Source organism: Eschrichtius robustus, chromosome 9, assembly GCF_028021215.1.
Source record: "Eschrichtius robustus isolate mEscRob2 chromosome 9, mEscRob2.pri, whole genome shotgun sequence".
NCBI classification, from domain to species: Eukaryota; Metazoa; Chordata; class Mammalia; order Artiodactyla; family Eschrichtiidae; genus Eschrichtius; species Eschrichtius robustus.
Window position 1 is genome coordinate 67,554,070 of NC_090832.1, and position 26,001 is coordinate 67,580,070.

General features: G+C 37.6%; 1 long non-coding RNA gene across 1 annotated transcript in view; it reads right to left on the reverse strand.

The window, feature by feature from the left end:
• Nucleotides 1–8,184: 8,184 nt before the first annotated feature.
• Nucleotides 8,185–26,001, reverse strand: part of LOC137769707 (uncharacterized) — a 29,982-nt gene continuing 12,165 nt past the window's right edge. The window contains exon 3 of the long non-coding RNA XR_011075042.1: nucleotides 8,185–8,272. This is a non-coding gene — a long non-coding RNA (uncharacterized lncRNA). The remainder of the gene's footprint in view (nucleotides 8,273–26,001) is intronic.

The following is a 26,001-nucleotide window of genomic DNA, read 5'->3' on the forward strand; positions in this document are numbered from 1 at the left end:
TTCTAGGATTTTGTGGCTTCAGGTTTATGTTCAAGTCTTTAATCCATTTTTAGTTGATTTTTGTATATGGTGTAAGATAGGGATCCAGTTTCATTCTTTTACATGTGGCTGTCCAGTCTTCCAAGCACTATTAATCGAAAAGACTATCCTTTCTCTATTGTGTGTTCTTGGCACCATTGTCAAAAATTAGTTTACCATATATTCATGGGTTGATGTCTGAGATCTATTCTGTTCCACTGATCTATGCGTCTGTTTTTATTCCAAAGCCATACTGATTTGATTACTATAGCTTTGAAATATAGTTTGAACCCCTTAAAAAATTTTTCAGTTCAATTATTGTATTCAGCTCTGTAATTTCTGTTTGGTATTTTCTTACATTTTCTACCTCTGTTGAAATTCTCACTTTGTTTATGCATTCTTCTGCTCTCAGTGAGCCTTTGTAAGACCATCATTTTGAATTCTGTATCAGGGAAATTACTTATCTTCTCTTCATTAAGGCCTGTCTCTGGAGTTTTATCTTATTCTTTTGTTTGGAACATATTCGTCTGTTTCTTCCTTTTCCCTGACTCTCTGTGTTGGTTTCTGTTCATTAGATAAAATAGCCACCTCTCCATCTTGATGCAGTGGTCTTATGTAGGAGATGAAACTTATAACCCGGCCCTAACTCTTGTTTGTCTCTCGAACCTTTGTGATTGTCCAAGTTGCCTCCTTTGTTCTGAGAACTCCCAGAAGTTGAAGTTGGGCCAAGACCTGTCAGTGTCCCAAAGGGGAGGATCTCAGTCAGCACCTGATGGGAAGCCAGACATTTAGGCAGCAGCTTTTAAAGAAAGACTGGGGGCTGGGCATTTTTGTCTGTTCTCTCTGCACTGAGCCTTGGGGGGATAGCCAGTTAAGAACTTTTTCTTTGTTTGCTATTGTCCTGTGGGGTCCATGACCACAAGCCCTACTGGCTACCAGAGATGCACTATCAAGTGTTTCATCCTCTGATCTGCAGCCATAAAAGCTAGGTCACCAGAGGTGTGCACAAGCTCCTTCCAGGGAGACACCAGTGACCTGGAGCAGGGCAGAGGGAGAATGTGGAGACAGTGCCCACCAGCCTCCCAGGTCTCAGGGGAGGATCATAATCATTTATAATAATTATTATTTATTTACTTGTCATTTACAATAATAATCCAGTGTGCTAAATTAGAGCCTGACCCTCAGGCAGCAGCTTTTAAAGTGTGTAAATAGGCCTCTTTCAGGGGCAGACTGGAAGATAGGTGATTCTGTCTGCTCCTTCTGTGCTGAGCCCTGGGGGAACAGCCATACTGAGTCCTTGTGTTCCCATTAATAACTGTTTCTTTCTTTGCTATAGTCTTGTGGGTCTCATGGAAGTAAGCCCTGTTGGGTTTCAGAGCTAGATGTTTGGGGGGCCTGTCCCTCAGGTGGAAGTCTTCAACATTGGGATGCTAGATGTTGGGTCCAAACCCTTCAATCCTCAGGGAGAAGCTGGGAGTTGTGAGTTCCCTCCTGATTGTTTGTCCCTGTGCCAGGTGTAGGGTTTGTGGCATAAGTTTGTCTGAGCCTTTCATATCCATCCTAATGTAAATATCTTCTTGTTTACCCAATATGTAGGAGTCACTCAACCAGTTTCTAGATTTCTTTCAGAGGAAATTGCTCCATATATAGCTGTAGACTTGGTGTGCCAGCAAAAAGGTGAGTTCAGGAGCCTCCTGTGTTGCCATCTTGAACTGGAACTCACAGAGGACTTTTTAATATACCTACATACCTCTAGGGAATCAATGACAAAACTACCTCACAAAATTAAAGAATTAATCAAGGTAGGAATATACAGAATTAACATGCAAAAATCAGCAACCTCCTTATACACAACAATAAACAGAAGATATGATGGATAAGAAAACCCCATTTACAACAGCAACAAAAAAGATAAAATACTTGAGAACAAACTTAGCAAGAAATGTTCAAAACCTATATGAATAAAACTACAAAGCACTCCTAAGTGGAAAGACATTCCTTGCTCTGGTTAGGACATTTCAACATCATCAAGATGTCAGTTCTCCCCTAAAGTTAATTCATGAATTTAATGCAATCCCAATAAAAATACCTACAAATTCTCTTCTAGAGCTAAACAAGGGACTCCTAAAGTTCATATGGAAAAATAAGCATGCAAGAATACTTGGAAAACACTGAAAAAGAAAAGCTGTGAGAGGGTACTAACCCTACGAGATATTAAAACATACTGTAGAAGAGTGTACTACTGATGTGTGAACAGACAGACCAAGTAGAATAAAAAGTGCAGCAACAAGCCCAACTACATATGGAAATTTAGTATATGATAAAGGTGGTATCTCAAATTACTGGGGTGATGAAAAGATAAAATTAAATCCATTCTCGAAACATACATTAAAACAAAATGAAACAACACAAGCACTAGAAGAAAACACACGAATTCCCCTATAATCTTGCTATAGGGGAAAACTTAACTAATAATAACTCAAAACCCAGATGCAATAAAGACAAATTGATATTTTTACTACATGAAAATTAAAAAAAACATTTGCTTGACTTGAAATATCACAAACAAAATCAAAAGACAAATGACAAACTGGGAAGAAAATCGGTAACATATATCACAGGTAAAGGGCTGATATCTCTGATATAAAAAGAAATGAGGAAAAAAATGAACAAAAATTCTACAGAAAAGTAGGCAAGAGACATGAACAGTCAATTCACCAGAAAAATAAAGATTGTAAAATGACTCTAAACATATGAAAAGATGTTCAACTTTACTCATTAAATAAATGAAAATTAAAATTACACTGAGCTACCATTTTACCATCAAATTGGCAAAAATGCAAAAGCTTGACAATATACTCTGTTCATGAAGTTATGGAAGAAAAGCACTCTCATACAACACCAGAGTAATGCAAAATGATACAACCCTTATGGAGAGGAATTTAACAGTATCTAACAAAAGTGCAAACACATTTACCTTCCAATCCAATGATCCCATTTCTACTATTTTTACCAAGAAGTTACACATCAACAATATGAGGTTATTCATTGCCACATTATTTGCAACTGAAAAATCCAAGAGCCCAAACATAAGAAATTGAATGAATTAACTATGGTACAAAAATGCATTGAAATATCACGCAGCAGTGAAAAGGAATAAGGAGAATATCTATGAACTGATATGCAGTGATTTTCATATCAGTGCAAAAATGTGTATACAGTATACTGCCTTTGTCTAAGAAAGAAGGGAAAGTAGGAAATGTATAAGAATATGCTTGTTTTTGGAAAAACTATAGAAAAGATAAAATAGAAAACAATGAAATTAGTTACCTACAAAGAGGTTGGGACAATAAAATGAAAGGAATAGAGGAGGGATTGAGTATACATGATTATACCTTTTTGGATACTTTTGGAAACATGTTAATGTTCTATATAGCCAAAAAAATAAAAGTTAATCAACACAGATGGGGAAAACCACAAAATTAAATGCAAACAGAAACAAGTGATCCAAAAAGTATTTTAAACAATATAAGCATACTGTGGGAGAATTAAAGAACTAACCAAAGTTACTTTTGAACACCAGCCATGGAGTAAAAGAATAGCAAACAAATCTGGACCTCATCTTAGTAGGTTTGTTTTCGTGGTGGCAAAGGTGTATGAATTCTTAAACTATTTTATGTGCGTTGAAGGGATAAGCAAATGAGCAAATGCACTGATGTTGCCAGAAGCCAGAGTTCTCAGTGCAGAAGAGACAGGTAAATACGGAATGAAGAAAGGCAAGTAAAGAGCTTTGTGAATTTGGATTAAAAGCAGAGGTCTCAGCAACAGCTCATGGTTTCTAATACACAAATACACACACAAGTTCTGCACGAGCTCCTTGAAGAAATACTGATTCCAGGTCTGGGGCAGGAAGAATTTAAGATCAGCCTTAAACATCTTTTTTATGCCAGAAAGTAAGAAAGCACTCAAAATAATGATGGAAGCATGTCAAGAAAAACACAAGAGCCAGCTTGAAGGGCCTCCCACTGACCCAATCTGGGTCAATTTGAGATGGAAATAATTACAGTAAGAATTATAATCTATTGAACAAAATAGGAATCCATGAGTCCGTACTGATACTAGATGACAGTGATAATGATGATGTTGACACATACATACCCAAATACATAAACTTTTGTAACGTATCTTGTTTCAATATTAATTTTTGATTGTTAATAACAATGGATTTTCGATCCCTCTGTTTCTTCTTTGAAATATAAGCTCATGTCCTTTCCCCATATTTGGATCATCATAGTACACCTATGATGGCAAAACTTTATCATATTTATTGCAGCTAAATTTGCAACTTGTCATTTTCCTTTTAACAAAACTTTATCATATTTACTGTAACTATTTTTCCTAGTTTGCCATTTTTCTTTTAGTAAACAGGAATATTTCATTTTTAAAAACTCCTTCTGACAGTATACGCACATTAAGAAAAATACTTACTGTGTTACATTCCTTAACTCTTCCTCAGGAAAAGAAAATAAAATGTCCCCCCAAATCCCTAGAAGGCACCACTGCTGCTGAAATGGAAGAGGAAAGAGACAGAAAAGAGGGAGCCAAACTGTGAGGGTTAATGAGAGAGGAGTCCTATTCCCTCTGTCGTGCGTTAAACCATTCAATTGCAGTAAAGAAGGACATCAGAAGAGAAAAATGTGATTCTTTTCCACAGAGAAATTAATTACTTTCTTAGATTTGAAACCTTTCCAGTGAAAAATTTCCTGTTGCCCAGAAGCACCTTTCTAATTAATGACATCTTTAGTTTCTCAGGTAAGCTCACACTGCACAAATCCCTTCTCAGCTTATAAGGGAAGAGGATTTTAAGGCGTGAACTGCAGGCTGAAAGAACAGGAAAGTTACACAGAGGAAATGAACTGACAGCTGGAGTCCGGGCGTCCCACTCCTAACTCTTGAAGCCAAAGAGGGGCTACAAGAATCTTTGCCCCCGGGCTCGGTGGAGAGGGGTGTGTGCTGACTCAAGGCTCCAGCGCATTCTTGAAAAATCACTGCACAGTTAACTTCTAAATTACTGAGAACAATTGTAGAGATCAATAGAAAACACCAACCTCTAAAGACATTTCCTACAGCATAATTTGAAGAAGTGCAATACATGAAGCAGTGAGCCAAAGAAAATCAGGTCTTAGCACTAATTAGAAAATTTGCTAAGCTTTCTCTCTCAAGAAAATCAGTTCGTCAGTTATAGGACCAATTTGAAACATGGTTTACAAATTTTCATTTGGGCTGAAAAAAATTACAGCCAGATATTTGAACCAACATTCTAAATAAAATTGTGAGACTGATTAATTACTTACTGTTAATAAAATTGTGACAGAAAATTGATTATTCACTAGTAGTTAAAAGCTGTCTTCCACATGTCAGAATGAAGACTGGCTATGAAGCAGAAAAAATAAAACCCCACTAGAGTATCTCGTTTAATCAGAAAGGGAAGAAAGGAGCTTACTACTGTGTCTCCAGAAACATAACTTCTTCCCTTAAACTGTGATTTTATAACATTTACTTCCAACAACTTATTAAATGCTCGCCTCGTGATTAGCTATTAATCCCAACTAGCAAAGCAATCTTTTTTCTGTTATAGCTTGATTTTGTTTGACCTACAGTACAGATGCCCCAGAGCACTATGATACATATGTATATCTGGCGGGGGGTGGGGGGGGGGCTGTGTTTCTTCTCAAGTAAATAATTTAGAGGCTAATTCTGCTCTTCCTATTGCTGGAAATTCCTGCTTAACCTCCACGCAAATCCACTCATTTGAGTTTTGTATGAGTGGTCCGACTGTTCACACTAATGTGAACAGTGCCCCTGAAAATACACCTGCCAAAAGCTACTATTCTTTTAAATAGAAATCAGAAAATAAATTCTCCTTGAGCAGAACAATTGGACCATGTTTTCTCCTCACTCAAAGGGATACAGCCTTATAGAAATAGGCAGCCAATGTGTTAGCTGACCCATCATCCTTCTTTAAAGGAAAGTCATACTTTCTGTCCTGGGTGATTAGTTTGATCAACCACTACCTATAGGTCTATCATCCTCCTCATGTGCAGGCTCAAAATGTGGTAAAATGTGGATCTATTTCCTTGCCTTTCATTCTTTCTGAATGTTAGTTAAAGTTGTAATACTTGTTATAATAAAATATGTAAATACAAGAACAGGATAAATGCATAAATAGGAATTGTAAATATATGTTAGGACCAACTAAATATCTGCAAGAGTACACAGTTGTATTCTAAAGTCATATGAAGATTTTCCTGCTAAACATTAGGCAAACTGGAATACTAACATATTCTAATTATATGCCTAACAAAAATGAAAATCTTCCATAACCCCACTGCTTGAGATGACCACTGCTAACATTTGGCGTATATCCTTTCTGATTTTTCCATTCTTATATATCTTGGGGTTTTTTTTTTACAGTAGTGGGTCTCATACTATATAGCCTGTTTTGTACTGTTTTCTATACCAGTAAACATACATCTAAAACATCATTCTTTATGGATGGTTTTTATGAATTTTATGAATGCCCTAATTTGGTTACCCAAACCTTAAAAGAGTTTTAGATGTTATACCTGGATCTATTTTTTTCATATAATTTTGACTTCATGATTGCTTTATGATAATTAATGCATACCAGGCTCCACTTAAAGCCTAGTATTGTATCAAAACATTAGCAATAATGTTTAGCTTTTAGAGGAAACTATGCAACATAATGTGAAATCCAGCTAAATACTTTTTTTTTTATTGAACAACAACATTTAATTCCTCAGGTTCATCTGCTATCAATTAGGGTGATAAGCAGGCACTCAAAAGCTAGTTTTTCAATTATGTTTTCTACCTTTCAACCGAAATGTTCCTGTCATTGCATATCGTGTAGTAATTTTGAAAAAGTTTCATCTTAGCAACCAAGAGATAACTTTAAAATCAAGAATCTAAACCAATTAATTAATTAAACCATTAATTACTTCTTTTAAAACAAAAGGCACTTTAAAGTAAGTGACTGCAAATATACTTTTTATCCCACTAACAGTCCTTATCTCTTTTTCCCCCAGCTCACGATTCTGTTGACAACTCATGCTCAGACTCAAATCATCATTCAAATCATAATTAAAGCATAATTCTGAGCTCTCTTTGCACATGCTAATTCCACAACCACCAGATGTAAAAGCCACACAGAAATTCCTATAGAGTATTATTAGCTTGCAAGGAGCAGAATTAAGATGCATAAACGTATCTTCTATAGCAAGTAAATATTTTGGTTTTAATTACATTATTACCTTGTTTTATGCTACTAATTACTACAATTTATTGTATAACTGACTCTCAGAAAAAAATATTACCAGAGAAGTTCCGCAGTCTTAAACTGAAGATAGTATATACTAATGATTTTGCCTAACCCCTGTTCCCTTAAAAATACAATGTAAAATATTTTTATAATAGGTTTGATAAATCTTTCCTATTTTCCCACTAATATATAAAGTTATCATATGCTACAGTTATTTGTTGATTTATTTCTCATAAATCACAGGGCAATAAAAAAATTATATTTTCAAGTCTGGGACAATGTATTAAGCTGTCTTTATTCCCTAGAAGACAGGCCAGGACTTGAAAGTTAGTAGGTGCTCAATTAATTTTACTAACTAAGTTAATGAATTAATCATGTAAAGCATTCATTCCACTTAACATAATATAAGCATTATTGTTAAATACTAGCTAGTATCTATTTCAGCCTCTATAGATTAAAAACCTGCAGCCTTAGAGCAAAAGACTGAACATTAGAAATAATAACAGTTTGCTGTAGATTGAAAACAAATGAACTCATTCTGAAACTCCGCAGTCATTCATAAGCCACTTGAGAGGCCTGCCCTCTTGCAGTTTATGACCCCAGTCAAGGCTTTCTAGTGAAATAAAGCCCTGTGTTCACTCTGGGGCCATCCATTGTTCTCTCTGTAATTTGTACCAAATTGTAAAGGTTATAAATACTTGCGGTGAAGCTGCATTCATTCACAATTAGGTGCCTTTTTTTAATAACTACGAGACCAGGGACTAGCATTTACTTACTTCATAATAACCTAATTGTACATACCTTTGAACTCAGGATGTTCTTCAAGGGTCATGATTTATTATGTCCTTCTTGGTCACATAATAGTCAACCTCGTCAAATTCAACCAGGCCAACGTCATTCTTCTAGGAGTAGTAGCTAGCAATAAAAAGTGAAGAGTTATTTCTTACGTGAAACTATATGCATTTAAATTCTTTTCAGATTTAAAGAACTAATTATGTTGCAAATGACAATAAAATGAGTGAAAATAAGCATAGTTAAATACATAAATTTTCTCTGCCTACCACTTCTAAGCCTATTTTCTTCTTGTTGCTGTGCTTTTTGTTCAATTTTTCTTGAACTAATGTGCCCTCTAATGGTTGAAATAAAAATATAATCAGAACCATAAAAGAAGTGCCAACTTACTAACTGCCAGGAATATTTATTTCTATTCAAAAAATACTTCTTTGACTTGAACCTATGCCTTCAAGATTAAAATGGATATGTCTTTAATAAATAACAAGAAAAATATGCATTTTGTTTATTCTGTACGATAGATAATGCAAACGAGGTACAGCAAACAGACCTTCTCAAATAGATTTAAGTGTTAGTTCCTATGAAAAAAAAGCATCAAATATTTTTAATGATATCTATAATTAATTCTTGCATCTGCTGAAGTTGAAATACAGATTGGGGTTATACCTATTCTAATATTATAATTTAAGCATTTAATTTAAAAAATCTGTTAGTCCAAAATAGATTATTTTGGTTCTTCATTTTTACTTCTCTAACCTTAAATGAAAGTCTGCCCCTAACCTCTAAAAAATGTAAACATACGTACACTGAAAAAGTTAAATACAGTGCTATTTTTTCACAGTTTACCCTCAGTGTACATGCTCTCTTACTTTTGGTTCAGCTGTAATAACAGAAAGTAATGGAAATGTAGTAATTACCCAGTTAATGTGACCAATGGCAATAGTCCACCAAGCTAAGGAGATTCAGGGAGAAATTGCTTGAATGATTTAGCTTCGCCTACTAAATTCAGGAAAGTTATTGTAGTTTTACAACACAATTTATTTCTAACAAGAATTTGGTCAAGACAGAAAAACATATATACAGAAAATTTATTTAATTCTGTCTATCCAGAAGAACAGAATTGAAATCAAAGGCATAAACAGAGACTACAATGTTTAAAGATTTTCTGCCTTGTTTAACCATTATTGTTAGTACTTTAGATAATTTGCTTCTCATCAAAACGTGGTAGCATGCTCATAACATGGAATTTGCAAGTCCCTTCCAACAGTTAATGCATTAAAAAAAAAAAAAAAAAAAAGGCAGCCTTATCCCTGCCTTAGAAAGTAAAGACATTATTTTTCCTATTATAAACATGGGGTAACTGTCATTGAGGTGAACTGACCTACCAAATACTGCACAAAGACAGTGACAGGAGCAAGATTAGAATTTAGAATTATTTACGCAGTTTGCTGATTTTGGCTGGTACTTTGTGTGCATAACAGGAATGTGTTATTTTGTTAGAGAAAAAAATACATCTTCCTGAATTATATTTCTGCTTTTATCTTTCAGCATTAGTTTTATAGGGAACATTCTGTATTCGATATATGTTATTTAATTTTTCTTATTTTAAGTGAATACAAAACTATTTAAAGGGCTGCAGTTTGAGGGACAGGAAACCTGGGTTCCAGTTCTGTTTGTGTTCCCAAGGAACTTACACAAGACATGAAAGAGGCTGATCCTTGATTGCTCACCCTATAAAGAAGGGGATTGAATTAGATAACCTCTGATCTCCCTTCTAATTTAAAACTGGAGGGTTCTTTTTTATTTTAATAGTAAGATGGAAAAATTATATTTTTGCAAAATGGTCAAGTACAGTGATAAAATCTAAAAGAAAAAAAGTTTATTATCTTAAAAAAGCTAAATAACATCTTGCAATTTTAGATTCTATTTACAAAATGCTTGTTCAAGACCTGCCTCCACAACCATGGATGCTGGATGTATGAGAGGCAGAATAAGGTGATGATTGAGACATGGACTCCGGAGCTAAAATACTTGGGTTTGAATCCCAGCTTTCTTGGTTACTAGCTTTTTGACTTTGGACAAGTAATTTAACCTCTCCAGATCTTAGTTTCCTCTTCTATAAAATACGGAAGAGAGTAGCAACCTCATGGAGTTACTGTGAGGATTCATCATATTTTTATAAATAAAATGCTCAGAATAATGCTAAGTACATAAGTGATCAAAAAATGTTAGCTATTTTTAGAATGGCCTATTTAACTTTTTCCCTCAGTCATAATGGCAGAACACTAAAAAGGCAATTAAAACTAATTTTAATGACTCAACCACCTGGCAATCTTAGTCTCTATTTTTTTATAATCAAGGTGCTCATAAATCCTAGTTTCCCAGTTTATACCTGTTGCCCTGGGGGATTATGAATAGCAACTTCTTTTACTCTCAGTGTCCAGATTTGGACAGTAAAGTATGTAATCACCCTAATTATAATATGGGTTATTTAGCTGTTCTCCTGTACAATTAGGAAAATAAATTAGATGGCCTTTCAGGTCACGTAAAACATGAGGAGTTTTGTTAAAATATATTGGTTATAAATGGAAAGAAATATTTGAATGTTCTGTAAATAAAGTCTAAAATATTATAAAGAGCTACTAGCTTTGGTCAAGATGACACAATTTGATGGCTTTTTTATTTTTAAATAAACAGTTTGAACTTACATGTGGAGGGCTACTTTTATTTCACTTGTTCAAACGCATGACAATCTCTCTGGAACTGGGCCCTCATTCTCCTTCGGTTCTTCCTCTCTTCTTCCCTACATGCTTTCACTCCCTCTTCTCTCCACTAGATGTGAGGCAGTGTGGGGAGTGGGCAAGAAGAAAGGGCTTCTCCCCTTTCCTTAAACTCAACCATTAAATTAAGGTTCCCCCAAAAGCTGACCAGTCTCGAATCCTAGCCTCGTGAGCAATCGCTCCTAAACAAATATTAACTGAACTTCTTAAATATGGGGATGAAAAATAGATTTGGAAGAGTCCTATGTCATTGCATGATAACTACAGAATGACAATATCAAACCCGAGAAGTAATAACATCTTCATTTAGCACATTACTAACATTTTAAAGTATTTATCCAACAGCATGCCCACGCTGCACCTCTACCTTATTATATTTAACTTTAAAAGGAACACCACCTTAAACCACAAGTAGAATTTATTTATTAAGTCCTCAAAATAAAGCTAGCCTTTAGTGCCAGCCCATTTACCAGAAATAGTATAAAGGATGTATTCCCTGTTTAAAGATTTGTCTAAAAGAAGCCTTGTGTTAAACAGGCGTTTGGTCCTGGTTAAGGCTGATGTTCTCAAAGGTATCTGCCCCAAAAGAAATGCCAGTTAAAGAGGATGGCAGCTTGAGAAATGACAGTTTCACGTCCCTGGTTTAACCGACCAAAAAAGGGGGGAGCTTAATAATATAATACTGTAAAGAGGGAAGAAAGGAGGGTGAAAATGTACCTCTCACGATTAAAAGGGGAGATCAAGAATTATATGACCTAAAAATCTTGGAAGGTTAAATTTGAGGAAGGGAAACATTCATCTCAGGCTAATTTCAATGATCCGTTCCACTTGATTTTCCTGTAAAGAAGTCTCAGATATAATATGAAAACATCCTCTTTAATGCATGCCATAGAAAAGAAGGTTTATTTGACATCTGTGAAGTGTCATTTGACCAGTAACACCAACACAGAAAGTGTAGGAGAATGTATTATTAGAGACAACAATATCTAAAGAGCAACATACTGATTCGCAAAATGAACTTCCCAATCATGATATTACCTCAAGTAACCTGGTGTTTTGATTGGTTTCACTAAGACTATTTCTGCTTTTCCTGGATGATCTGTGCTTATATAAAACCATTTGGAAGGAAGCAAATGCAGTTCTGGGCAGTGAGGTCCCAGTCCTGGTTCCCACTGATGAAGTCCCTGCAGGGAAGGAGTCCTCCTGTCCCTCAGACAGTTCCTCCTGCGGCTGGCCCCGAACAAAGGTATGTTACAATTTTAGAGACATTGAAAGGATCCAAAAATACCTCCCATGAAATCCAATACTGATAAATTCTCAGTTTTATGGCTTTTCCTGTACCTCAAATGATTGATTCCAGAAGGCCCTTATTAAAATAAAAATATTTACTGGAAGAACTAACATTTTATCATCGACTATGATAGCAACACCAACTTCGTAATTTCATAGGCTCTTTGTTGGAAAAGGCATTGAAAAACTGAGGTTAGTTTTCATTCATTCAAACGTATATCGTCAGTCTACCAGAGTGAGACTAACTGTTGGAAATCTCAAAATAAATAAAACAGTGTCTGGTGGGGAAGACGGACATACACACAATCATTTTATCTAGTACATGATGAATCTTAATAAGGTATCATTTGATAACAAGGAACAGAAACTCAGTTGGTCAAGTTACATAAAGAAGGTATTAGCATAAAGAGTTAAAAGTGTCTACAAGGCAACTGCAGCCTCAGGAGGGACTCCAATAGGGATTGACAAGCCAACGAGAACCAAGACAGCTCACCACTCATTCCCTATTTTTTGCACATCACTTATACATGCTTTTTCCTGCAATCTGCCCATTTTACTACCTTTCCTTACAGATCAGCTCTCTTGGCTTACACATATGACCACATCAATGCTTGAGCCCATAAGACCTTACTCATCCAACACCCACAGCCAACTAATTCACTCTCTCTTTCCATCCCCATATCAATTCCTTGGAAAGAGAATCTGACCTAATCCTACCCCAATCCAAGAATAGATTCTCTTTTTCTAAAAATGTGTGGATGATGAGAAAATAATTGCCATCTCTAACACAGTAAGGTAATTTCAAGGTGAGTCTTGAAGGAAAGGTAGGCATCTTCCAAAGAAACAAAGGGAAAAATGCAATCCAAGCAGACAGACTGTCATGTTCAAAGGTATGGATGAAGCAAAGCAGCCCATATAAAGACACACGTGTAAGGATCCATGGGCGGGAAGTTTTGATGATGCTGGGAAGATAGCCAGGAACTAGATGACAAAGTACTTTTTATGCTTTGCCAAGGAATATGATTTTTATCCAATAGCTGAAGGAGGTGTGGTGTCAAAATTTTTAACTGGAGGAGAAACTAAAGCAGACCTGTGTTTTAGGATGAAGACAAAAAAACAAAAAACCCTCTAACAGCAGGGCAAATGATGGACTACAGAAGACCAGGCTGAATGCACCACTCCAGAAGCTATTTCAGTAATTCAAACAAGAGATGGTGTAGTTTCAAAATTGGACCATGGCAAAGAGGATATAGAGGAGAGGAACGATTCAAGAATATTATGAAAGCAGAATATAAAATGAAGTAGAGTCAATTCAGAAAAGCAAAGAATCACAAGCTTTGATACGGGGAGAAGGAAAGTCTAAACGAAACCCAAGGCTGGTGCTAAGCAATGCACCAGACATAGGAAAAGAACACACTGGAAGAAGGGATGGTAGGCAAGGAAGACACACTTTGCATTCTTTCTGATCTACCCTTAGGGTAGCCTTTCTTATGGTCTCTAAATATCTTAACCCACATAAATAAAGGCAGACTCCAAATCTTCAGGATGTGAGCACAAGGGGCATCAAAATCATTGGTAATTCAAGCGTTAATCAAAGGCATACTCGAGTTATCCTGTCATTTTATTAAAATGTCTGTCGATTCAGCCTATCACATAAAAGGACAAGAATTCATTCCTGGTGAAGTCTTAACTTGCCAGTGCCGGGCCTTGTTTCATTATGTATTTAACTAGAAGTTTTCATGGTGCTGTTTTCCTTTCAGTTCCAAGAATAAGAAGTGAAAAATGAGAAACGCAAACTTCTCAGATGATCCTATGACTTTGAAGCCACATATCTGAGTATAGGATCGCTTGCTTTTGCATTTAGAAGCCCTGGGAAGCAACATTATCAGACTGATTATGAATGCGTATATTTTCGTAAGAATATGCAATCTTGGCCAGCTCAGGGCAGGACACCGAAGTGACTAAGTATCAAATTAAAGAGTATTCTTTTTTGTGTGGAATTCACTCCAGCAAGAAATTGAACAAGGGGATTTAAAATCCAAAAACATTGGGACCACCTCCTGAGACATCATTAATTATTAGTGGGCCCCAGTTTTCCAGTTTCTTATCTCCCTATACACCCAATGCTCCCATTGCTTTAAATTGTTATCATTATTTGTTAAATGCTTTCAGTGTGCTTGGTACCCTGGCAGGCACAGAAAAAAGTTTCCACACCTGCCCAGGGGCCTTCTACCTAAATTGCACAGTTATAAATTAAGTTTGAAAATGGGTTGTTGTTGTCAGTTACAGTCTTTTCTAAAGGCTTAGAAGCAATAGAACAAAACTAAAAGTATATAAGTTCAAACACCTCCTTTCTCTCCCGCCTTGGGTCTTCTTTATATTCCACAGCCTGGTCTACTAACCCAGAAAACAATATCACAGAAATATGCCAAATGTCGGTAATGAGAGGCCATCAAGAGCTCAGAGAAAATTATCAACACTTAGAAACAATCTTGCGTGTCTGACTTCTCACCCTGCTCCCTGCTGTCCCGGGAGGGGAGCCTGTGGTTCAGAAGAAATAGCAAGTGAGGAGAGCTGAGCGGAGGGAAAAGCCCCGGAGCTGGCTTCCTCTTCCCTGTCGCTACCTCACGCAGTCCAAGCTGTGACATCGCCGGCAGTGCCCTCACCCCTGTCCAAATCCTCACTATCCTCTCAGAAGCCCGTTCTTCCCAGACATCTACTCCAACTCCCGTGACAAATGTCTAGAGAAGTGGAGTCTGAAACTTAGCCTCTGACTCAGGTCCTTCTATATTTATATATATGTGTTTCCCTAAAAATCTAAGTGTATAAAAGAAAAATGGGGGTACCATTTCACCTCTATTTGTGCCCTCCACTCCCATTATTACTAATAAAAACAATTCTTTTTAAAAACCAAAAATGCTTTGTTTGCCTCGAGGTCAGATGGGAGATGGGGCAAAAGCAGTGAATAAGGGCTCTATTCCACCATCAGATGAAGAAAACCCAGACAAAAAGCACTTGAGACAGACGTGGAAAAGGAAAACAGGCAGACTAACCCTTAGGCCAGTGAAGAAAGTAACTGTAGGGGGTTGGTGGAGGGAAGAGGGTATTAGGAAATGGCCTGAGACTACAGAGAATGACGGAGGGCTTGCTCTACCAGAAAGTTCCCCGCACTGTAACCCCACTGCCATTGCAGCCACCACCAAACCAACAACACCCCCCAGATCCCAGCCAAGCCTCTACCAGTGGCCTTGGGATCCACCACCAACAGTTCATCATAGGGCATTCCCTGCTTCACCCATCCAGCAGAGAAGAGAGGGAGGAGCTCTTCTAGACCACACAGAGGGGAACCATGAGGTACACTCAGAAGTTCAATCACTTAAAGTCATTTCCTGACACAACATCATTCCACATAGTGAATTATCTAACTTTGGACACATACGTTTTTCCTTTGAAATACATATTCCTTGAAGGCAAAGCTCTTATCTGACCATGAATACAGTGAACAGGGCATATGAATACATTTCCAAGGGCTAAGTGCTCATATATCCACTTCATTATTGTCTACTGGCTTTACCCTCTGCCTTGATCCCCACAGAGCCAGCTCCTCAGTCACTGCAACCCAGCAAAGCACCACCAACTATGCCCACTTCTACAACTAACAAAGTCCAACTCTGCCATCTCTGGCCTTCTCTTCTGTTTCCTATCTGTACTCATCCAGTCCTGCATTCCCTCCTCCATGCAGGTGTTGCATACACATTCATTATTGATGTAAAGATTACTTACTGAGTGCCTACTGTGTACAAGACATTGTGCTGAGTACAAGGCATTGTTAAGTTTGGAGTCCCTGGAGTTTCAGCATTCCATTCAGGTCTGCTCTAACCCACCAATTTCTAAAATGTCAGCTAGGTCTTAATCCACTGATGCAATATGAACCTAAGTTCTTATTCCTCACACTCCTGGCATTTGTCTGGAGATTCCTGAATGCATGCATAGTTCTTTTCTTACTGATCCTTTGCAGTCTTATTGTTTGGACCACCAAAACCCTGGCCTATTTTCTCTGAATGAACCTCAGTTGTTCAATCATTCAAATAAATGAAATTGCCTTCAATAAAAAATTCAGTGAAACTGTGTTTTACAGGGATTGTATGAAAGTAACTTTAAAATCTTTATGTCCAGAGATAACTCTGAGGACGTTAAGGGAGCAAAAGGAAATGAAAACTGTAATAAAAGTAGACTAAAATAAAAATAACTAAAATCCTGAGAGTAAGAGGTACAACTGTGCCACACTTACTTGAAAACACAGATTTTCAGGAAAAAAAATATTGAGGCAGAGGTGAGTTTTCACTTGACAAAAAGATTTACAGTATCACTTTGCAATATGAAAAAAGTATGGTTCAATTAGTTAAAAACAGGATATTCATAATTCTTTTCTAGTATATATGGATATAGCAAATCTGTAGTATCTGTACACTAATCACTCAATATAAGTTTGTTAAATAATGGACGCCCATTTCTCGATTTTTAGCTCCCATTTCATCTTAAAAACCTTGCCAAATCTCTATGAAAATAAGAATAACCAGGTGGGAAGCATACTTTAAGAACAGGTTAAATGATTTAAGATTGGATCAGTCCTCTGCTTTCTCTTAGCCGCCCAGACAAAGGCTAATATATGATTGTCAGATCTGGAATCCATAAATGTCATAAGCACAAAGCTGGATAATCTATATCAATGTGCAGGGGGCGGGGGGTGGGTACAGAAGACAGGGGAGAGACAGGCAGAGAGATTACATTTAAAGAAAACACTTTATAATCATAGTTTCTAAATGTTGGTCAAAGGAATGTTTTAATCTTATTGTAATGTATTTTTTCCTAGTTTTTGTACTGCCTAAATTCTTCCTATCCAAATTACTGCTTAGATGTTATTCTTCTTTACCAGTAAATTCCCTTTTTTTCTTCCATTTCTGCTACAGATCTTTTACTCTATTAAGGTTTTCTCCTCCTTGCCTCTTCTCCCCTTTTATTAGTCTATGTAATCTACTCTTCAACCATTTTATTTTTTTCTAATTTTTTCTTATCTTAAATCTCATTTGTATACAATCAGGTCTATAGACAACTGTAGAAGCTAATATAGGATGCTAAAAACAAGTATAAGAACAATCATCATCCTACTTTAAAATTTTTTTTTTAACTCAGCTTTTTGTTTTACTCAGGGAGGACTCTACCTTTCTTTTTATTGTTATAACCATCTTTACCCAGTTTAAGGTGAAAATGTGAATCAACACTTCCAACAAGAGCCCAAACCCTAAGCTAGAAGCCCAGAGAATTCAGGGTCTGAGAAAACTTGCGGGTGGCTCCACTTTTGATGAGAATAGATTTGGGTCTGGATGAAGTCACCAATGTGCCTCTGAAGAAACAAATGTCAGCGCGACCTATTAAAGTCAACCCTGAGCTAGGTAGCAACAATGAGCTGGGGATTAGCATTGACAGCTCCCTTAATGTGATTCTTTTGGACAGGGATTAATTTAATGTGTTGCTGTCAAATGAAACAAAAAACGAGATGGATTTACTAATGACTCTATACCACACACTTTTCCACCCCTGATCTATGTCAGAATGAATCTGACAGCAAAAGAAAATAATTTTTAAAATGAAAAGAAGACATTGCCTTCTCCAGACACTCGAGAAGGAAGTTTTTACTGGGCTCCCAGGAAGGGGGATGAGCGTAGGGTGCGGGGCCAGGTGAAGCGATGCCACGGGAGCCGTCAGGCCACCACTCCGACCGAAAAGGGGAGCGCCAGGGCGGGGCGTGGGGTCTGGCCGCCAGCTATGGCACAAACTTACAAGATGGCCTTAATTTCTTCAGGCCTCGCCTACCTTCCGTGTGAAAGTAAAAGGCTGTATTATGAGGCTTCTAAATGTCCTCTTAACTTTAAATTGCGAATCTCTAAAGGGGGGCGGGCGCAAACCTGCCAGAGCATTAGCCTTGTTGCAGAGACAGCTCTGCAGTGAGGCTGTGACAGAGAGGGGGCGAGTCAAAGAGCGAAGGTTGATCTCTAGCAAAACGGTTTGCCAAGTCAAATGTTAAGCCTCCTTAAAATAATTTGGATTCTTCTTTGTTCTCTCTAACAAAGAAACTTTAATTCGCAGTTCTCTGCGAAGGAAGACAATGCAGACAAGCCATTTTCAGGTGAAAGGTGTCTCGTCAATTAATAATCATTGAATAATCACTAAGGATTGGCAGGAGCTTTTCATCGAAAAGGGTGCTCAGAACATGAAACTGCATCCATTTACAGTGCAGACCGTTTGGGTATTATTCTTCCTTGTGATTGTTTTGTTTTTACCCCCTATGAGGTACATACGTCCCTAGTCTTATGTATCTGTATATTCCCGTAAGTTGCCGTTAGGTTGGTAAATACCCGCGATCTCCTCGGGTCTGAGTCAAGCCTCATTGACAGGGCCGCCCCACCGCGGAGCTTGAGCCCCGCGCTGGGAACCGTCGTCCGCGCCGGGTTCCTGAGCCCCGAGGCGTGTGGTTAACTCAGCACTCACCCCGTGCAGCCCCAGCCCGCAGCCCTCGGTGCTGCAGGCCGCAAGAGAGGGGGGCACCCCGCGATGGCGTGGCTGGGGGACCTTGAGTGCGATGCACGAAGAGCCTTTGCGCAACGGGGAGCCGAGGGATGGGACGCCTCTCACCTCGCCGAAGTCCGGGGCCGCTCTCTTCTCGCTCCTCTGCCCTGACTCGGGCTAGGAGAGGCCCCGGACCGCACCCCTGAGAAGCACTCTTGCTTGGGGAGGTAATGACCTCTCCCCGCCCGGCCACCTCCGCGGCGCGCTCCTGGTGCGGCGGCTCCAGCCCGGCCCGGGGCCGCGCATCACCAGCCCTGCTAGTCCTTTTTCCCGGACGGACGGCGCGATCCGGCCAAAGCTCAGATCCCGGTCGAGGAGCGGTGAGAATCCTGGGTTCTGCACCTTAGCGCGGTGACCTTGAGCAGTTACCCAACCTTTTAAGGTCGATGTTTTCCCACCCGTTAAGCGGGACCGAAGATGCTGTTTCCGCGGGCTCCCTGTGGGATGAAATGAAAGGATGGATGCCCAGCCTCGAGCTCCTAGTGCCCTGCCCCGTCTTCGTTCGATTCTGCTTCTTCTTTTCTGTTTTCTGCCTTATTTTTCCTCTGGCTTTTACTATCATTTTTCATCGTGTAAGTTTTCCCTTGGTTTTGTCTCCCCAATTTCTCGAAGAATCCTCTTTCTTCTCTTCTTTCATTTCTCCCTTTCCTCCCAGACTCATTATTGTAGCCAACAAATTCATCAAAGATTTGTTTCCACTTCCTACACCCTGGGGTCCCCAAGACAAATGCCCATAATCTCCATCGGCCCCCTCCCCGGGCCACCCCAAATAATCGGGCAGTCAAGGAAGGACTCGGCTTACTGTGTAAACACGGTCTCAAGAAACAAGTCCCCTCGCCCTACTTCCAACCATTAAATTTCTCCTCTGCGGGACCCCTGAGACCACCGCTGCCCTGAGGGCAGGGGCCGCGGTGGCTTCTTTGTCACCGTGTCCTCGACGCCGGGCCCAGAAATCTATTCAAGGGCTCAGCAACCGTCCCCAAACGACCCGCGAACGGAACCTGGAAGCTGAAACCGGAACCCAGTCCTGAATTACTCGTCTTGAATTTTTACTAACAGACAAGCAAATTCATACATGATGTTCCATACTTACATGTAAACATATTTTTTAATCTTCAAATACGCTGAAAGATACAGCGTAAAAAGAGCACAAGATACACTCAAGTGGTATTTTTTTTAAAGCATGTTCTCTAATTTTTACCTATAAAACCGAGATTTAGATCAAGTTCTTACTTAGTGAGTGGTTAGAAGAGAGAGGAAACTGAATTGCCTAAAACTGAGCTGCACTTATGCCCATTTATTGAAACATTTTAAAGATGCCTGAAAATACATTATTTCTTTATAACAAAAAACCACTCTACACTATCATAGTATATATAGTATAAAGAGTATAAATAAAATACCATAAACTATAACCAAAATTTGTATAAGAATTTTTTAAAAAGAAAAAAGCTAAAGCTAAATAGAGATTTTTGATTACTTGCCAGTTACCTCAAACCGAAAAGTATCAAGTTTCCTTTGAAATTATTTCTCATTTTCATTAAAATCTAATTGAAGATCACTTATAAAATGTTGGGGGAAGGAAAACAAGTGGAGAAATATCAATTCTATGCTTAGATTTTTGAAAGAGTAAAAGAACCACAGTACCACCTTGTGGGGACATGAGATTTTTTTTTTCATCTTCTCTATTATGGTTGTTTTATTTCCCTCTACTATATAGACACTCACACACATTTTAAATAAAAATAAATAAAGCCATTAATAAAAACTTGGGTCTATGTGAATAAAATGTGATAATATGCTTTCTCTATTATTTTAAACACACTAGCATGTTTATATGAAAATAACTTTTAAGTTTTATTAACAAGTTAAACATATCAATATATGTATGATATTAATTGTGCTTCTAGTACTACAAATAATTCCAGAAATCAAATGTTAGGCACAAAACAGTAAATATAAAATTATGTGCACATACTAAAAGAAGAATAATTCTTTAAAAAATTGGTTTAAATTTCACTATTAAATACTATTCATGGGTTTTTAAAATGTAGTTCTTTGTTCAGTTGCTTGGACCCGGAAAAGCCACATTCTTAGATAAATACAAAGTAATGTTTTATTTTTTTAAGCTATTTGTCTCATTACATTTAAGACTGGCAGAGCAGCCAGACATTTATAGAACCCATAACTGTTGGTTTAACAAAGCCGTTCTAGTCACCTTCAGAATATACAAAGGGCATAGATCATAGGGCTTGGAATTTAAGAAGTAAGATTATAAGACTCCAAAGCCAAGAAATGCAAAATAAAAAATGTTTCTCTTCTATTGTACATCTGGAAATATCTTACATGATACAAATGTTTCCTGCTCAAAACGTGTTTTCTGTAAAGCAAGAGAGAATTCCGGGGTTACCTGTAGACATTCTTTATTCTCTGTGCTTTAGAATCACAGAGCTGGTATATCCCTCTGACCTTCAGGAAGGACTAAATCAAAAGCATCCCAGGAAGAGACCAGTGTATTTTAAACTGTGTTCAGCAGAGCCCTAGGGGCTGTCAAAAGATTATAAGGGGAGGGGAACACCGAGAGAAGCCCCTCACTCCCAGCTTCTACCAACTGACTCTGCTTTCGTCGTTTTCACACACAGGAATTCTGCCTATGATTGAGCTGAAACAACAGACTCCATGTCTCTAGAAATGTTAGAAAACCACTAATCTAATCTTACCTATTTTGTATAAGTCTAGTAAAGAATTGCCGTAAGAAATGTTCTGATGCTTCCTGCACGTTTGTTAACAAATGCACCTTAAGAGCAGCCCACCATGCTTCCACATACCGCATTCTCTTTTTTCCTTAGAAAATAGTTCATTACAAAATGTATACAGGTTGACTGTTAAAAAAAAAAAAAGTAAAACTGAGGTATCGATATATTAAATTAAAAATCTCTATATCTCAACCCCAAACCACTCACTCCCCAGGAATAACACAGTTAACATTTTGGTTTGTACCCTCCCAGACACTTTTTCTCTGTGGGCACACATACAAGCTTGTGTGGGCAAACACACACCCACACTGAGTGTTTGTTTCAAGAAAACAGGATCATATCACCTGTGTTTTGTCCCTCAATAATATAATATCTTTCTATGTCAGTACCTACAGCACTACCTCATTCATTATCCAAAGTATGGATGTATACAAGTTATCTAATCTCATCTCTATTGTTGAATATTTGGATTTTTGCTTTTATATTGTATATTTGCACTTGCTCTTCCTTCTATCTAAAATACATTTCCTACTCTCCACCTGGCCAACATCTAGACCCCAGAGTAACAACACTACCAACCTATAAGAAGCCAAAATTTTAAAACACAATTTCTCAATACAATATAATTCTCTACCCCAACATTTTAAACACAATAAAACGGGGCTTTCCTTTTTTTTTTTTTTTTTTAGCCTATTAATTTCTTCACAAGAAAACAAACCTATATCCTTTTCAGATTTTCCCAATGCCTCAAGAATGGAATCTATGCTTTTTGGAGAGCAATTTGATTCTGTCTATCAATATTTAAAATATGCATATCTTTCAGTCCAAAACCAGAGTAGCTTTCTATAGGCATATTTACACAAATTCACTAATTCATTCAACACAATTATTGAACCCATCTAAGTGTTAGTCATTTTGCTAGGTTCTTATGGAAATGCGGTTAAAAAAAAGAAAAAAAAATCCTCAGGGAGATTATAGTGTACTGGGATAAATCTACACTGGATAAATAATCACCTAGTATGTTTATCATTTATAAATTGTGATAAATAGTAGCAGGAAAATTACAATATAATAAACTACTTTAACAGAGTTTTCTTCTCAAAGAGCTACAAAATGTTACAAAATCTCTCATTATATTTACCTTTTTGACCTAATCTTTGATGGTATCTTTCTAAAGCATCCCAATATGTCCTTTCTTTTTTAAAAAATATACCTCAACATATAGACTAGCCACTTAAGTCTAATGAACCTCTGAGATTGACAAATCGCTGCTTTCAGCTCATTTAATAATTTTAATCTTTGTCCCAAATGTGTTATTAAGATACTTAGGCCTTTGTTTCTTACCAGCCCTTTCATTCTTCTATTGTGAATTCATTTTCAAATAAGGATAAAATATAACAGGATATTCAAATATTAAATAAATACTGCTGCTTGGATTAGGCCAAGAAAATAGGTGAAGCTCAATTTTTGGCTGACAGTTAGTGCCAACCCTGCACTATTTCAAAATCATTGCTAAGATGGTTTAGAAGACTCCAAATTCAGTGTACAGAAGGTAGTGTGGGTGTGTCAATGTTTAAGGTATGAAAGTCTGTACTTTAATACATGAAAAGGAATGTATGAAAGCTAAAGGCCAACATAAAAAATAAAGCGTTTCCCATTGTATTGGAGGAGTAAAGGCTAGAAAAAAGGTATGGCCCTTACCAATGGTTTAGTTTTGAAGGATGTCATTTGTGATAGTAGCAACAGACACCAAGATGAAGCTGAGCCATGAATCCACAGAAAATTTAGACGTGTCTAAGTATATCTACAGGTCAAGTGAGATTTGGCCACCAATGTTCTCTTTATGAAAGAGCCCAAGGGTGCTCCTGGAAAATAATTTATCTTTAGGTTAGCAGAGACTTTAGGAGTACCAGTTTGACCCAAGTAAGTGTAACAAGCTAGTGTCAACACAGAGGAATGATTTGGGTCGTGTTAGGAAACCTATGCGAGACATGTTTGGAGACTGGTAAGAATTTAAAAGGCCAGAATGACCTCAGAATGGACCTGGGAGAATGGAGGGGAGGTGATAACCAGAGAAATACTGTATTGTTTCTGTTAGTGTGACCTTGTGACCTTTGACCCTATTTTTATTCTGTGTCTCCTGCACCCTGAGGAAACATGGATTAGATCGCATAACACTAGGCCTAACTAGAGAAAGTCATTACAAAGCTGGCGCTGTGCCAGGTTCTTTTTTTTTTCCAGTTTTGGTTGATTTCAAATTTTGGAAGCAGAGCTCTTTCCTATTTGAATCATGAGAAGAACAGGTAACAACTGAAGAAAGATTATTTGAGGGCTCATTAATGATACTAACTGGTACAAATCAACATCTTGAAACTATGATTTTAAAAACCAAAACAGAACAGCCCTGGCCTCTAGGGGTTGGGGCAGGAATTGACTGGGAAAGGGCATGAGGGAACTTACTGGGATGATGGTAATGTCTTGTATCTCAATAGGGTTTAGATTATATAGATGTATTCATTTATCAAAACTCAACAAATGTACACTAAAGACCTGTGCATTTGTCATATGTAAAATTTACCTCAAGAGGAAAAAAAAATGTAAAAAATACTGAACTCTTGTTAATGAGTGCTGAAGTATTTATGAGAAAATGTACCAATGCCTGCAATATACTTTCATCAATAAATACACCAAAAATTAAGATGTATTAATGGGTGGATAAAAGACTAAATGCATGGACAGAGATGTGATAAAACAATAAAAAATGCTGATACAATCTAGGTGGTAAATACATAGGTGTTCACAATAAAATTATTTCAAGTGTGCTGTATGTTTGAGATTTTTCACAATAAAATGGTGGGGAGAAAAATTAATTCCTTGCATCTAAGAAGGTCTGAAGTCTAAAAGGGACCAGAGAAGGCTAAGATAGGAAGTGTCTATGCCACATTTAAAACCAACAAAGAACCAGAATGGGATAGGAATAGGCGAGATCAGTATGTCAGCTCATATTTTCCCTGCCTCTGACTCCCCGAGCATCTCCCAGCACCCCAGGTTACAGTGATTCTCTAACCTCTTCCTGCTTATCCAGATATTCCATGTGTTAGGCAGTCAGTATGAAAACAGATACAGTTGTCCAGTATACAACCTTCCACCACCCCTGCCAACTCATACACACATCATACTCCAAAACATAGCTTAGAAGCTGACACACTTGCCCATATTCCCAATCTCATCACTGGCTTCCAGGTTGCTGCCTGAGCCTCTTCTGCCCACAGTCATGCTTGGGATTGGAGCCCCTGTGATGATCAATGGGCTTCTGGGATTACCCAGCCCCTTTCAATTTCAACTCTGGGAAGTTCTAATTATAAGGGTGGAGTTTCTGCTTCGGTTTCTGTGATCACTCTCCCAGTTTGGTGCCTGAGGCCCAGGCTATCACATAAATAGATGATGACTGCTATACCAGAATGACCCCTAGAATAGATAGCTAAAGGAGAGGGCACAAAGGGTCCTTGACTTGGAAGGCATGAGGCTCAAAAAAGGGTTAAGACAGTAGAAGCTACATCTCAAGAGCCTGGGTCAAGCCACATAGTTATGCAACAAATATATTTAAGTCCCTAGGCTTAGTGTGCTAGGCACTATGCCAGGCACTGAGTAATCCAGTGGTGAACAAAACAAATATAGTCTCTGACCTCATAGAGCTTACAGTGGTGGGAAAGTTAGTAAATAAACACTAAAAAACAAATACTTATACATATATCTATTAGAATTTATTACAAATACTATGAAAAATAGGGTTCTTTGATAGAATATTAAGGAGATCTACTTTAAACTAAGTGGGGAGAAAATGTCTCTCTGAGGAAATGTCATTTAAGTTGTGACCACGTGAAGTATCAGGGAGCAGAGATAGTCAAGACGGAGAGGAGAAGATGTGAAAGTTTCTGAGACAGAGTAATATTTTTTTTAAGGAACGCACATATTATATGAGTACAAACCTTCAAATAACAGACAACACACATAAGCTTTCTGTAATGTTTCCTCAAGTTTTGGCTGAGTGCAAGTTTCAGGTGAACACTCCAAGCAATGCATGCACATGAAAAAAACATAGCTTTTAATTTATATATGGTAGAGAATTTACATATGTTTACCCTGACATGTGACAGGAAGGCAGTAACCATTTACAAGAATTTTATGCATATCTAAGAAAGTTTTAACTTAACATATTTTTAAATTACGTTGAAAATTGCCACAATGTGGAAAGCTTATTTCAAACTGATAATATACTATTCAGTATAGTATTAAGAACTACTTGTTTTGAACCACTTATTGACTTAATCAAAAATGTATTCAGTTTTGAGCATTTTTATACTTAATAAAAAACTTTAAAAATCTTAAGTAAAATATG